The 10000-nt window shown below is 43.5% G+C and overlaps 1 pseudogene; it reads right to left on the bottom strand.

Annotated features, from left to right (window-relative positions):
* Positions 1–1040: 1040 nt before the first annotated feature.
* On the bottom strand, positions 1041–1192 carry LOC142357834 (5.8S ribosomal RNA; annotated as a pseudogene).
* Between the last annotated feature and the right edge of the window lie 8808 nt (positions 1193–10000).

Genomic DNA, 10000 nt, shown 5'->3' with positions numbered 1-10000 from the left:
CTGAGCTCAACAACATTAAATTTGTTCAGCAAGACTTTCACATGTTGATGTTTTGGCTTTCGCCTACTAGAAGCAACATAATACTCGTCTTGTTAGCTCATTCAATGAGAATAGCTTTTCCCGTTGAGAATTTTTGCCTTCAATTGGCGTTGTAGTGAGTTTGGCTACTCAGATCACCAAATACTTGTGACAATTCGAACCAGAAATGTTTTCAATTTTCACATGCTGATGTTTCGGATTCAACCTACTAGAAGCAGCATAATACTTGTATTCAACAATTTCTGTATCAAATCCCAGTTTTCTCTGGTGCATCTTTGCCAAACTATTCCAAACTGCCTGAGTCTGAATACCAATTACAGGTACTAGTAAATGCACGTTACTAAGGACTATATAGTTCTAGGTTACTGTACACAACGACGTTCACATGTTGATGTTTCAGCTGCCGCTTACTAGAAACAACATAATACTTATCGTGCATACCTTTCCATAACTTGTCCTTTTCAGATGCATTAGTTTCCCTTTGTCTTGGCTTCTACAGTCAGACTGGCTACTAGTAACAGCACAGTACTAATCACATATCGTTCTACAGTTTGCAGACAACTTTCACATGTTGATGTTTCAGCTTTCGCCTACTAGAAACAACATAATACTCGCTGTATACATTTGTAGTTCTCTATGTAACTTTCATGTGAAGAAGTTTCGCCAGTCTTTTTGACTGTCTCAAATCTGAGTCATGCTTAGGCTACTAGTTGCTTCATAGTACTTATCGCCTCGAGATCATTGAACAAAACTTGATTTTCACATGTTGCTGTTTCAGCTTCCGCTTACTAGAAACAACATAATACTAGTCTCATTAAGTTCCGTCTCTTTGCAATTTTCTTATGAAGAAAATTCGCCATCACAATGACTCCAGCAGTTCTTGATCAAGGAATGCAATCATTGATCAGAATGCTATTATTTGAATCGGTTCTGCTTTAAGTGTTCCAATTTTATTGGAAGCACCAACAATAGAACATCAATGTGTTCAATCGAGAGTTATATAACCCTGAATCGGACGCAGTCAACAGCCGAAGCCGAGACCGCCTTTTGCGTTAGAGAGGTCGGTAAACAAATCTTGCGATTCATACCGAATTAACACATATAGCTGTGCTCCTCTTCGTAAAGCGAGCCAAGTGATCCCCTGTTGAAGGATGTATTTGGACCAATCTAGTAGCATTTGGTTTCCAACAAGCTCTCCCAAGTTAGCTTACTTATTGGGCTTTTCAACCAATTCGGTTGGCTACAAGCATCATCAAAGTACTAGCCACAGTTTGATCGCAAAATTCTACGACTTTCACATGTTGATGTTTCGGCTTGCGCTTAGCCTACTATAAGCAACATAATACTAGTCATATCATAGAGCGTGATCAGCTTGTGACGTTCTCATGATGAAGTTTCACCAACAGTGTCTCACTTCGAGCTTAAATCCAGCTACTAGTAACTACACAGTACTGACTGCAACGATAACTTTTATCTATACCTTTCACATGCTGCGCTTTCGGCCAGGGCCTACTAACGTCAACATAATACTCGATATAAACTTTTGTTCATGATGCAGCTTCCCCATGCAGAAGTTTCGCCTTCAAATGCTCTCTTGGCCATATGACGTAAGAAAAGGTTACTAGTAACATCACAGTACTAGCCACAGTTTGATTGCAAAATTCTACGACTTTCACATGTTGATGTTTCGGCTTGCGCTTAGCCTACTAGAAGCAACATAATACTAGTCATATCATAGAGCGTGATCAGCTTGTGACGTTCTCATGATGAAGTTTCACCAACAGTGTCTCATTTCGAGCTTAAATCCAGCTACTAGTAACTACACAGTACTGACTGCAACGCTAACTTTTATCTATACCTTTCACATGCTGCGCTTTCGGCCAGGGCCTACTAACGTCAACATAATACTCGATATAAACTTTTGTTCATGATGCAGCTTCCCCATGCAGAAGTTTCGCCTTCAAATGCTCTCTTGGCCATATGACGTAACACAAGGTTACTAGTAACATCACAGTACTAGCCACAATTTGATCGCAAAATTCTACGACTTTCACATGTTGATGTTTCGGCTTGCGCTTAGCCTACTAGAAGCAACATAATACTAGTCATATCATGGAGCGTGATCAGCTTGTGACGTTCTCATGATGAAGTTTCACCAACAGTGTCTCATTTCGAGCTTAAATCCAGCTACTAGTAACTACACAGTACTGACTGCAACGATAACTTTTATCTATACCTTTCACATGCTGCGCTTTCGGCCAGGGCCTACTAATGTCAACATAATACTCGATATAAACTTTTGTTCATGATGCAGCTTCCCCATGCAGAAGTTTCGCCTTCAAATGCTCTCTTGGCCATATGACGTAACACAAGGTTACTAGTAACATCACAGTACTAGCCACAATTTGATCGCAAAATTCTACGACTTTCACATGTTGATGTTTCGGCTTGCGCTTAGCCTACTAGAAGCAACATAATACTAGTCATATCATAGAGCTTGATCAGCTTGTGACATTCTCATGATGAAGTTTCACCAACAGTGTCTCATTTTGAGCTTAAATCCAGCTACTAGTAACTACACAGTACTGACTGCAACAATAACTTTTATCTATACCTTTCACATGCTGCGTTTTCGGCCAAGGCCTACTAACGTCAACATAATACTCGATATAAAATTTTGATCATGATGCAGCTTTCCCATGCAGAAGTTTCGCCTTCAAATGCTCTCTTGGCCATATGACGGAACACCAGGTTACTAGTAACATCACAGTACTAGCCACAGTTTGATTGCAAAATTCTACGACTTTCACATGTTGATGTTTCGGCTTGCGCTTAGCCTACTAGAAGCAACATAATACTAGTCATATCATAGAGCGTGATCAGCTTGTGACGTTCTCATGATGAAGTTTCACCAATAGTGTTTCATTCGAATTGGTTCTGCTTTAAGCTCTCCAATTGTTTTGGATGAACCAGTTTTGCCCTTCGAAGCCACTTTTGTGAGCTTTTGTGGGTCTTTACCAAGAGGATATACCTCAAGGCCTCTTTCAATTCCTTTAAGTTCTTTCAACTCCTTTACAGTTTCTAGGTTCACATAGCTGCAAACCTTATTTCTAGTTTTAAGTCTGGCCAACTTGGGGAGAGTTGGTGCAGACCGTGACCAATTCTAGTAGGATGCCACAACAAGAATGTGATCAACTTAGCTTGTCGATGAACCTGCCCCACATTCAAACAACTCTATCGCCTTTTCCTCGTATAGTTATATGCGAGGGCCTCTCATAGAGAGCGCTGTTAGCAACCTTTTCCACATAGACGATAAAGTTGTGAGTGTTTTGCACATGGCTGTTGTCATCACCACGTGACGAGTCAACTCAGCTTGACTCTCTACACTCCGACAAGCTTTGCACATACGCCTTTAGTTCAGTATGTGTCTTTAATCTGACTCCGGTGCCTCAAGCCGGAAAAATTGTCAGATTATGATCATTATCGGTTAGTCATCCCGATGCAAGATCGTATCGTACTGTCTTTGTCTACCTCCAGATTCCGAAGAACAGGAGGAGACTCTCCCAGACCTACATATCTGGGAGAATGTTCAGAGGGCGAGAAGCTGTGGATTACTCTCCCCTAAGAACTGACTAAACTTTACCCTCGTCCAAGGTAAGTTTATTTTAGCTAGCCTTCTATGTAAAGGATCTGAGGCTAAGCTGTGTTTTTTCGAGCCTTTGGCTCGGAGCAAGTTCAGTGGGCGCCCCGAGTAGCTCAACTCTTTCCCACTGAACAGCGCAACGCTCTGTCACTCGCTGGGATTTTTGCGTGTCGGTTCTAACCACGCGACTTGTGGACCTTTTTAGGCCTTTCTCATTCACAAGTCTATAGCTGGGCTTCTATAACCCAGCTTCTGAGATCTAGATAGCTGCAGTTCTGCTAGGCTGCTTTTGCTAACTAGTCTCCCTTTAAGCAGTCCCTTGCCATGACTGCTGAACTATGTATCCACACAAGTAGTTTTTGAGCTCGATACATAATTCGAGATTGGTTGCCAAGCAATCTCTAGCGACAGAGCGTCATGCGCACTACAGACATGGCCTCTACCAGCAGCCATGCCCGAAGGAATCAATCACTGATCCTTCCGCAGGTTCCCCTACGGAAACCTTGTTACGACTTTTACTTCCTCTAGACAATTAAGCTCGATCCGCTTCATCCCGTTGCCGGAGACCGAAGTCCCAACAGTAGGAATTTGCAATTCTTGCTTAACTATCCAATCAGTAGTAGCGACGGGCGGTGTGTACAAAGGGCAGGGACGTAATCCCTATGAGTTGTTGACTCATAAGTACCAGGAATTCCTGGTTCACGTCTGCAAGTTACAACAGACGATCCCCTTGAAGCGCTGTACTTTTCTCTGATTGCCCAGTCCATTTCGGACCAAGGGCTGAGTACTCAATCTAAAAGTACACAGTGTAGCGCGCGTGCAGTCCAGAACATCTAAGGGCATCACAGACCTGTTATAGCCTCACTTCATCTGCGGTATTTAATTCCGCATAGTTCCTCTAAGAAGTGTTTGAATTCACATATAGTGAATTTCATTATTTAGATGGAGAAGATCTCGTTCGTTATCGGAATTAACCAGACAGATCACTCCACTAACTAAGAACGGCCATGCACCACCGCCCATATAATCATGAAAGATATTCAATCTGTCAATCCTTAAGATGTCTGGACCGGGTGAGTTTTCCCGTGTTGAGTCAAATTAAGCCGCAGGCTCCACTCCTGGTGGTGCCCTTCCGTCAATTCCTTTAAGTTTCGATTTTGCAACCATACTTCCCCCGGAACCAATAAACTTTGGTTTCCCGGTTAATCTCTTGCCAAGTCAAGATCGACTTTGACAAATTGTAGGTTGGTATAGTTTATGGTCAGAATTACGAGGGTATCTAATCCTCTTCAATACTCTGACTTTCGTTCTTGATTAATGAAAACATTCTTGGCAAATGCTTTCGCAGTAGTTTGTCTTGCCACGATCCAAGAATTTCACCTCTAACGTAGCAATACAAATGCCCCCGTCTGTTCCTTTCAATCATTACCGCACTCAGCCAACCGGCATCAATCGAGTAGCGGGTCATTCTCCATTATTCCATGCTTTATTATTCGATCCCAAAGGATGCTTTGAACACTCTAATTTTCTCAGGGTGAAAACACCGTTTCCACAGTTCGTCACATTTAAGTGCAAACTATTTCTTCGATGCGAAGGATGAGCGGAACGAGTCAACAGATTTAACTGAAGACCATGTTGCCGTTCTACTCAAACAGATCCAACTATGAGCTTTTTAAACGCAGCAACTATTGCATACGCTTGTAGAGGCTGGTATTACCGCGGCTGCTGGCACCAGACTTGCCCTCTACTCGTTCATCAATGGAGCTTTTAAGTCCATTCCATTCTGATTACAAACCATAAAGGTTCATATCATTATTTCTAGTCACTACCTCCTCGTGCGGAGAGTGGGTAATTTGCGTGCCTGCTGCCTTCCTTGGATGTGGTAGCCGTTTCTAAGGCTCCCTCTCCGGAATCGAACCCTGATTCCCCGTTACCCGTCACAACCATGGTAGTCCGTTACACTACCATCATAGGTTGATAGGTCAGAAATTCGGAAGTTCCGTCCCCAAGCCGAAGCTATCTGGGATCTTTCAGTTACTAGGACTCATCACGGGATGTGTCTGTACTTAGCAAATCACCCGGTGTAGTCTTGTAAAAGTCTCCGACAGTGTCGGACAATCAGCATGCATTAGCTGCAGGGTTACCGCAGTTATTCATTTAGCTTGCAAATCAACTAATAGATAGTAACTGATTTAATGAGCCATTCGCGGTTCCACTTTTTCAAGCTTCGCTTGCACATGCATGGCTTAGTCTTTCAGACAAGCATATGGCAACTGACAGGATCAATCAGTTTAATTGTACTTTGAACAATCTTTCGATTTGTTCGAATTTAGAAAGACATAGCCTTGCGGCCTCGTCAATCTTGCTTTGAGCTTTTTAAATCACGAAGAGTTTCAATGCATGCTTTGGCATGGCTACTAGTTACTACACAGTACTCTACACACTTAGAGTTACCCACGATTACACATTTCACATGCTGATGTTTCGGCTCGCGCGTACTAGAAACAGCATAATACTATGTGTACTGGTAGATAGCGCTCTGTGAGCATTTCCCATGAGCAGGTTTTGCCCTCCAAATCTCTGTTCTACTGTTACCAATACCGGCTAACAACTGTATCATACTAGGGAGAATTGACTCATGATTTAAAAACCAGATGTTCACATGTCGATGTTTCGGCTCTCGCCTACTAGAAACAACATAATACTAGTCTGTTAAAAATCTCAATCACGCCGCCTCTTCAGATACAGAAGTTTTACCTTTTATTGGTTAGAGAACAGCTTTCCAGCTGTCGACATGGTTACTAGTAACAACACCGTACTCAACACAAAAACTTTTCAACTTCACAACTTTCACATGCTGATGTTTCTGCTTTCGCATACTAGAAACAGCATAATACTTATTGTTTTGTCAAGTAATTTGTGTGTCTTTCCCATGTGAAGTTTCACCGGTCAACAATGTTTCCCTGACCAATTACGGCTACTAGTAGCTGTATAATACTAGGGAAAATGATTGAGGATTTAATATCAGATTTTCACATGTTGATGTTTCGGCTTTCGCCTACTAGAAACAACATAATACTAGTCTGCTAAGAAATCTCGCTCAAATTGCCTTTTCACATACAGAAGTTTCACCTTCTATTGGTTAGAGAACAGTTCTCAGCTGTCGACATGGTTACTAGTAACAACATCGTACTCAACACAAAAATTCTTCAACTTCACAACTTTCACATGCTGATGTTTCTGCTTTCGCGTACTAGAAACAGCATAATACTTATTGCTTTGTCAAGAAGTGTGTGTGTCTTTCCCATGCGAAAGTTTCACCGGTCAGCAATAATTGCCGTGTCCAATTAAGGTTACTCATAGCTGTATAATACTAGGGAAAATGATTGAGGATTTAATATCAGATTTTCACATGTTGATGTTTCGGCTTTCGCCTACTAGAAACAACATAATACTAGTCTGCTAATAAATCTCGCTCAAATTGCCTTTTCACATACAGAAGTTTCACCTCTTCTTGGTCACTGTACAGATGATGCTGTCTGTTCTTTATTTGGTTCTGCTTATTATAAGGAGGGGCATCACTCCTTCCTCCTTGGTTTGCATGCATTAAGCCTGCTTTGTGAAAAGCGTATCTTTCTAGCTTTTCTTCGCCTTACTCGAGTAGGACGATACAATCCAGACATTAGTCAGTCTTGGTGTAAAGTCACTGAGTATTATTCGGTTCTGCTTTATTCAGCAATATGCTGTATAATTGTTGTAATTTGCGAACATATTTGTTCTCAGTTCCGAACTACTAGCGACGACAGATTACCAGCGGTCATGAGCCATCAAGGTAGTTCTTTGGTGCATCAAGTAGAGAGGTGCCATCAAACAACACTTCCCTAATAATGCTACACACATAGAATTTGCTACAGTGCAGCTTTTTACTTTGCAAAATTTGCGCACAAATTTTGCATAGAATAAATGTTTTATCAAGATTTTTAGATCCCCTCCCTTGAGAGAACGTTACTCCTTTAAGTGAACACCCCGCGGCGTCCTGTTGTTATTGCTTATAACCATTTCGCAAGCCGGAGGCATAATGCACTACGCAAGCCGCTACTTTGGCACAGAGGCACCTAGTTTTACACCCGGGACTTCAGGTGGCCCAGTTTTACACCCAGTACAGCGGTGCCAGTTGGTAACCCGGTGGATCCTCGGAGACCAGACATGATCATAGATCAAACCCGATGTATGCTACTCCTGAACGTATAGTATCTCCACTGTGCAATGAAATTATCGTTCGTTTCGGGCCTTCCTATACGTTCAGCAGACAATCGCTAGGAATTCACCTCGTGACCCGTGGTGACCACACTGGATTTCAAGTTTATTGATTTGGACAGACCTGTCATTTATTTTGCTTTTCAGCTTCAGTTCTGCTCGATCTAGCTTGCCTAAGGCTTGATCTCGCTTTGCTCACCCCTGTAGGAGCCTCTACTAGTACCACTCGGAGTAATGGGGAATCCACCAGACCTAATCGATGAATGCCATCAAACAACAAACATCATACCCGGCTTCATCAGGCATATTTTATTACTTCCGAGAGGTACTTTAGTATCAGATCTTTCTCCATGCCTCTTATGAGGACCCGTCAGACCTTTCGGTTTATCGTTTAGCTTCAGTCCTGCTCCATCTAGCTTTCCCAAGGCTCGATCTAGCTCTATTCGCCCCACTAGAGGGCTCTCTAAGACCCCTCGGTCTTAGTGTTAGCTCCGGTACTGCTCGGTCGTGCTTGCTGAAGGCCCGACCCAGCTTTAGTTAGATTCTCGTACTTTCTCTTGGCCTCTCTAGGAGGACCAGACAGACCTCTCGGTCTATCGTTTAGCTTCAGTCCTGCTCGATCTAGCTTGCCCAAGGCTTGATCAAGCTCTATTCGCCCCGCTAGAGGGCTCTCTAAGACCCCTCGGTCTTAGTGTTATCTTCTGTAATGCCTAACCAAGCTTACTACAGGCCTTGGTCAGGTCTTTATCGGTCACCGATTAGTAACAGACCAATCATAGGGCCTTCCACCCTATCCGGGTTGAGGTCTTTAGTCCAGCCATATTTTGACAAGACACCTCTCCCTAATAATGCCCCACACATAGAATTACTGTCCATGCAGTATTTAACTTGTGTTTTTTTCTAAAATTTGATTTTCACTTTTTGGAGGTTCATTTGCTCCTCTGACACTCTTTCAGCTTCAATCTTACTCGATCTAGCTTTCCCAAGGCTCGATCTAGCTCTATTCGCCCCACTAGAGGGCTCTCTAAGACACTTCGGTCTTAGTGTTAGCTCCGGTCTTGCTCAATCGTGCTTGCTGAAGGCGCGATCAAGCTTTAGTTAGCTTCTCGTACTTCCTCTTGGCCTCTCTAGGAGGACCAGACAGACCTCTCGGTCTATCGTTTAGCTTCAGTCCTGCTCGATCTAGCTTTCCCAAGGCTCGATCTAGCTCTATTCGCCCTGCTAGAGGGCTCTCTAAGACCCCTCGGTCTTAGTGTTAGCTCCGGTACAGCTCGGTCGTGCTTGCTGAAGGCCCGATCAAGCTTTAGTTAGATTCTCGTACTTTCTCTTGGCCTCTCTAGGAGGACCAGACAGACCTCTCGGTCTATCGTTTAGCTTCAGTCCTGCTTGATCTAGCTTTCCCAAGGCTCGATCTAGCTCTATTCGCCCTGCTAGAGGGCTCTCTAAGACCCCTCGGTCTTAGTGTTAGCTCCGGTACAGCTCGGTCGTGCTTGCTGAAGGCCCGATCAAGCTTTAGTTAGCTTCTCGTACTTTCTCTTGGCCTCTCTAGGAGGACCAGACAGACCTCTCGGTCTATCGTTTAGCTTCAGTCCTGCTCGATCTAGCTTTCCCAAGGCTCGATCTAGATCTATTCGCCCTGCTAGAGGGCTCTCTAAGACCCCTCGGTCTTAGTGTTAGCTCCGGTACAGCTCGGTCGTGCTTGCTGAAGGCCTGATCAAGCTTTAGTTAGCTTCTCGTACTTTCTCTTGGCCTCTCTAGGAGGACCAGACAGACCTTTCGGTCTCTTGCTTAGCTTCAGTCCTGCTCGATCTAGCTTTCCCAAGGCTCGATCTAGCTCTATTCGCCCCGCTAGAGGGCTCTCTAAGACCCCTCGGTCTTAGTGTTAACTCCTGTAATGCCTAACCAAGCTTACTACAGGCCTTGGTCAGGTCTTTATCGGTCACCGATTAGTAACAGACCGATCATGGGGCCTTCCACCCTATCCGGGTTGAGGTCTTTAGTCCAGCCATATTTTGACAAGACACCTCCCCCTAATAATGCCCCACACATAGAAATACTGTC

Source organism: Convolutriloba macropyga, unplaced genomic scaffold (genome assembly GCF_964194025.1).
Source record: "Convolutriloba macropyga unplaced genomic scaffold, txConMacr16.3 SCAFFOLD_2059, whole genome shotgun sequence".
Lineage (NCBI taxonomy): Eukaryota > Metazoa > Xenacoelomorpha > Acoela > Convolutidae > Convolutriloba > Convolutriloba macropyga.
Note: the sequence above shows the minus strand (reverse complement) of the source record. Positions and strands in the feature narration are given on the sequence as shown.